The sequence below is a fragment of the Telmatherina bonti genome (genome assembly GCF_933228915.1).
Source record: "Telmatherina bonti genome assembly, chromosome: 18".
In the NCBI taxonomy this organism is placed as follows: Eukaryota; Metazoa; Chordata; class Actinopteri; order Atheriniformes; family Telmatherinidae; genus Telmatherina; species Telmatherina bonti.
The window spans coordinates 32,764,447-32,770,446 of NC_136616.1; positions in this window are offsets into that span (position 1 = coordinate 32,764,447).

Genomic DNA, 6,000 nt, shown 5'->3' on the forward strand with positions numbered 1-6,000 from the left:
TCAGCTTGCTTGGATCGCTGCTGAAAGACAACCAAACATCTTTCATATTTATTTATATGATAGTTAAGTTTAATAACTTAATATTAGTTTAAATAATTTAACTACACATTAGAAACACATTAAAAGCATGTTTGTGCTGCTACAACCTTAGCAGTTATGGTGATAAAGCTAGGTGGAGCGCGGCTTATCTTTGACAGGATTACTGTGTTCCCAGTGTTTACCAACTTTTAATCTTAATCTCCAGCAACCATCCATTTGCAGAAGGAACATGAGACTCCAATAACCTGTAAGTTATAAGTTATAACTACAGGAACTGCTGGGAAGTTTCGGCGCTCAAGCCGCAAACAATGTAGCTGAAGATGTCAGTTGTGCAGAACTGTGGCCGCGTTCAGTTTGATGTTTGATCCAGAATCTTAAGTCTTGGTTGGAGACATACTTACAATCTTTAATCATTCCAGATCATTTATCCCATTGTTTTATTTTCTGTTTTTAATGGAGTTAATTTCATTTCGTTACAGTCCAATCTGTTTGTTTTATTGTTTGTTCTTATTGCATCAATTTGGGTTTCTTGGAAGGCGCTCTAGATAAAATGTATTACTGTTATTATTATTAATATTAGTAGTAATAGTAGTAGTAGTAGTAGTAGATCCAAACTATTCATGATTTTTATCATGACTTCCTTGTTTAAATTCCAGTTCCTTCTCAGCACTGTAACATCTTTTTATTCGTCACTCTCTCGTTCGCCGTCCACTCGGTGCTTCTATGCTGCTGTTTTATTACATTCATGAGCCGCCACGTCCCAGAATGCAACGCCATGCCCAGGCTCTATCGTGTGTTCCAGTTGTCCTTGGAACTCAGAATTCCAGGAAATTTTTCCAGAAATGACAAAGCAATCTCGGAATTTCAAGCTGGAAACTTCCATATTTAAAGATAGCTACACCCAGTGTCACTTGTTGTAGTCCATTGTTGTGTTTTATATATCTTGTACATCAGTAATCAGTTCTCTGAGCCTGACCAACTCAGTTCACCACATCCAGCTAGTGGTACTTCATTTTGCTCCTTCCGCACTCTGAATGAGAGTGAAGTCCTAAAGCTTCTACAAAACTCTAAACCCACTACCTGTGCACTTGATCCGGTCCCTACCAACATCCTGCAGAGCATTTCTCCTACGATCAAAACTGCAGTAACTCATATTATCAACTCCTCTCTTGAATCTGGGGTCTTTTCCTCTGTCTTCAAGCAAGCTCGGGTCACCCCGCTGCTGAAGAAACCCACACTCGACCCAGTCCAGGTTGAAAACTACCGGCCAGTCTCACTGGTGCCTTTCTTATCTAAACTACTAGAGCGTTCAGTCTTCAGCCAAATCTCGCAATTCCTCCATGATGAAAACCTTTTTGATCCATATCAGTCTGGCTTTAGGCAAGGCCATTCCACTGAAACTGCTCTCCTGTCTGTTACTGATTCCCTCCGGCTTGCCAGATCCACTGGTCAATCCTCAGTCCTGGTCCTGCTGGACCTGTCTGCTGCTTTTGACACAGTAAACCATCAGATTCTCCTCTCCACATTCTCTGAGCTCGGCATCTCTGGATCTGTCCTCTCCTGGTTCTCGTCCTACCTCTCAGGAAGATCCTTCAGGGTATCCTGGCGAGGAGAAGTGTCCAGCTCACATGAGTTGAAAACAGGGATGCCTCAAGGGTCGGTGCTCAGTCCTCTTCTCTTCTCACTATACACCTCCTCACTTGGTGCAGTCATAAGTTCTCATGGCTTCTCCTATCACTGTTACGCTGATGACACTCAGCTTTTCCTCTCCTTTCCTCCAGATGACACAACCGTCTCAATGAGAATATCAGCCTGCCTTGCTGATATCTCGGCATGGATGAAGGCTCGCCACCTTCAGCTCAATCTGTCCAAGACAGAGCTCATTGTCTGCCCAGCCAATTCTTCCTTACATCCGCAATTAATTGTGAAGCTCGACTCTGTCACACTTGTTCCTCCGCCTGCTGCCCGGAATCTTGGGGTCATGGTGGATGACCAGCTGACCTTTAAGGTCCATGTTGCCTCGGTTGCCCGTACCTGTCGATATGCTCTCTACAACATCAAGAGAATCAGACCGTACCTGACAGAACATACGACTCAGCTTCTGGTTCAGGCTCTGGTCATCTCACGCATCGATCACTGCAACTCCCTACTGGCAGGTCTGCCTGCATGTTCTGTTAAACCTCTGCAGATGATCCAGAATGCCGCAGCACGTCTGGTTTTCAACCAACCCAAACGAGCTCATGTCACTCCGCTGCTAATCGCTCTACACTGGCTCCCGGTTGCAGCACACATCAAATACAAAGCCTTGCTTCTGGCTTACAAAACAATAACTCAAACGGCTCCAGTCTACCTTCACGCCCTAATCCAGGCCTACACTCCCTCTCGACAGCTGCGTTCCACCAGTGAAAGACACCTCGTGTTACCACCACAACATGGGACTAAATCACTAGCCAGACTCTTTTCCTCTGTTGTGCCACGATAGTGGAATGATCTCCTAAACTCTGTCTGCTCTGTCCCTGTCTACTTTTAAGAGCAAGCTGAAGAATCAGCTCTTCAAGGAGCACTTCAACACTTAGTATGGCTATATTTAGTCTAAAGTTGGTGAACTTAGCCCAGTTCTTTCAACAAACTTTATGATATTAATTCTTTGTATTGTAACATAGGTGACATTATATGGTGGGAAGTGAGTAAACAAGAAGAAACAAAACAAAACAAAAAAAAACAAAACAAAACAAAAAAAAAGCCTATAGCACTTCATGCAATGATCTGCATCCAAGTGGACAGTCCACTAGCATCTTCCTACGATGTCCTCTACTGTTTAATTTTGTGCTTGTGTTGTTCTCACTAATATGTAAGTCGCTTTGGATAAAAGCGTTTGCTAAACGACTGTAAAATAAAATAGAAAAGAATATACATATCATATATATATATATATATATATATATATATATATATATATATATATATATATATATATATATATATATATATATATATATTATATTTTGTGTGTGTGTGTGTCTGTTAGGTCTCCAGTGGAAATTGCTTGTTTATAAAAAAAAAAAATGTGTCAATATGTTTGGTTTATTAATCACCTGAACTGACTGGTGTTGTCATGGTGACATTTGTAAAATGGGTTTGTGAATTTATTCTTTTAAACAACATTTTTAGATGCTCACAAATCGGTTGTTTTGTTGGCGTTCTTTTCTCTAAGTTAGTGCAACTGGCAGGAAAACTTCCTGGTTTTGACGTCCCCTACTCTCGGACGCTTGGAATTCCGAGACAACTGAACGCACCACGATTCATATAGTTACCAGCCAATCACAAATTAGCAAACTAATTATTTCTTTTTGTCTCTCCAGCTGGAGCCAAGCCTGATCCAAGCGCCTCTCCTCCTCCTCTTCATCCAGATGTCATATCTGTGACCAGGATTATTTGTGGCATTCTGCTCTTCATCCTCTACAACTTAATCCTCATCCTTTGTATCTACACATACCGCAAGTGGTCTCGAGGTAAGAACACCTGAGAGAACCTTTAAAGAGGTTTGATATTTATCAGAATTTTATTTTATTATTGATGAACACTTAAGTTTTCACCTGCTGTGCTGGAAAGAAAACTAATCTGATACTCGTCTTCTGCCCCCTGGTGGACGCATTAAGAATACAATTTTACACTACAACCCTTTTACATGTTAACACGCAGTAATAAATTGTCAATAAGCAAAAGAAAGAAATTACTTGTAATTAAGCCAAAACAGACTTCAGTTTTAAAGAATTAAACTTTCTCCCCATTTATTCCTTCTGTTGGATTTTAGAGTGGAAACACGTGCAGGTCTTGCAGCTTTCCATCTAATTTTATCTTTATTAGACCCTATTTCTGTTCTATTCTTGAATATATAATACTTGTTTTATCTTTAAATATTTTGACTTTTGATCTTATTGCTCATGTTTACCTATGAAAAGTTGACTGGACCAAAAGAAAAAAATTACACATTATGTTATAAAGGACATAAAACTATGAATCTTGAATCTGAAAAATTAAAAACATTATTTTCAATGTATTTTCAATCTTTCTGACTTCAAAGCTTTTAATGTAGCAAAGTATCTCCACATCATGATACCACCTCCACCATGCATCACAGTTAAGTTTCGGTCTGAACTTTTGTTGCATGATATTCTTTAATTAACACAACCTTTTTTCATATACAGAGTTTATGTCACCTTACAGCTCCTTTTAGCCTCTGCCAGGAGATAATGTCGATATCTCACTTTAGTTTGTTTTTTCAGCACAGAAGCAAAAATTTGGATCTTTTTGGCCTTTCTTTAATACAGTTTCTTTCTTCATATGTGTTTAACTTTTGGGAATAATCAACTAGAAATATATAGACATATTATTCTCCATTGTAGTCTGAAATCATATGAAACAATGACTTATTGAATTTCTGTGAAGTTTGAATGAATAATTTCCATTTAGGGATCGTCTACAGTTAAGAGCAATTGCGTCTACTATTTTCTACTTTAGCTCAGAATGGACACACTTTAACCCTTTATTGGGCACTCGTTGAAATACTTGAATATTTCAGTTTCAGCCACAGTAAATATAATACTTGACATTACAAGACTCTAAAATTCTGATACTTTTATCTAAAATAAAAAGGTAAACATCAGTAAGTGGTCTGTTCAAACTATTTTTATCCTGGAGACCTCAGTGAAGTAGCAGCAATGTAGTCTGATCTTTTCCAGTTGGAGTGGAGAACTCAGTGTGGTTCTGATTTCATGGATTAGCGTTCATTTCTGTAATTCGCCCATGGGGTTAATCGTTTTCATTTTATTTGTGGTCACCGTAGTTTTCCCTGTAATATCATATGACTAAGAGGAGGTAGGTCGGAAGTATTTATGGCGATGTGATCTGCAGCATTTCCCCAGAAGTCAGAGCAACAAAACCACAACCGTCACTCTCATCATCATCACGCTTTTATGCTTTTTAATCCTGAACTGGGACTGATTTTTGTTTTCCTTCTACATTTGTTGCCCACATTAGATGATCTATAAGAGGAAGACTTTTTATTTTAATTGAATTATAAACATTTTACTTTTGGAAACATAAAAAGCTGAAAGTCTCGTCCGTCTGCTGCAAAAAGGAAACAAAGTATTGAATATTTTATCAACCCATTCTGCCCTCAAAATAGAGACATTATTAGACACAGTAAAGAAATGAAGTCCATCTCCTCTTTATTACATGAAGTTTCTTTCAGATTCAGTTGAGTGGCTTCAGGAGACAGAAATGAGCTTAGCTGTCAGTAAACTCTAAAATCAGTGAGTAGAACCATTTCATGCCCTTAAAATGATTATTTTTTTAATGCTAAACACAGTTTTTTAATTTCTAACTCATCAGCTGCAAGAAAAACAGTTTTACTTTTCACAATAAAACCTTTTTAGAAAGCAGGAAGTAGTTTAATGTGCAGTGTATGGAAGAATGGGTGATTATAGAGGGAGCAGGGATGTGTGTGTCAGGGGGTGTGTGTGTATAAAGAACGGGGGTAGGAGAGTGTGAGTTTGAGCGTGTGTAAGAGAATGGGTGTATAGGGTGTGTTTAAGGAGGAAGTGTGGATGCGTGTGGGTGTGGGTGGGGGTAGGTGGGTGGGTGCATGTGTGTGTGTGTGTGTGTGTGTGTGTTTGCGTGTGTGTGTGTGTGTGTGTGTGTGTGTGTGTGTGTGCATGTGTGCGTATGTGTGTGTGTGTGTGTTTGTGTGCGTGGGTGCGTGGAGGGTCTTGGTGCTCGGGGAGCGCTGCTGGTGCACTGGGGTGCGGCCTGGCTGCCGCTCGGTGGCGGTCTGGGGATCCCGGCCCTCCGTCGGTGTGGGCTGGGCCCTCTGCCTGCGGGGATGGGGGGTTGCTTCTGGGCTCTTGGGGCCGTGGGGCCCGCGCTCTGTCTGCCCTGGGTGGCCGGTGCCCGGCGGGG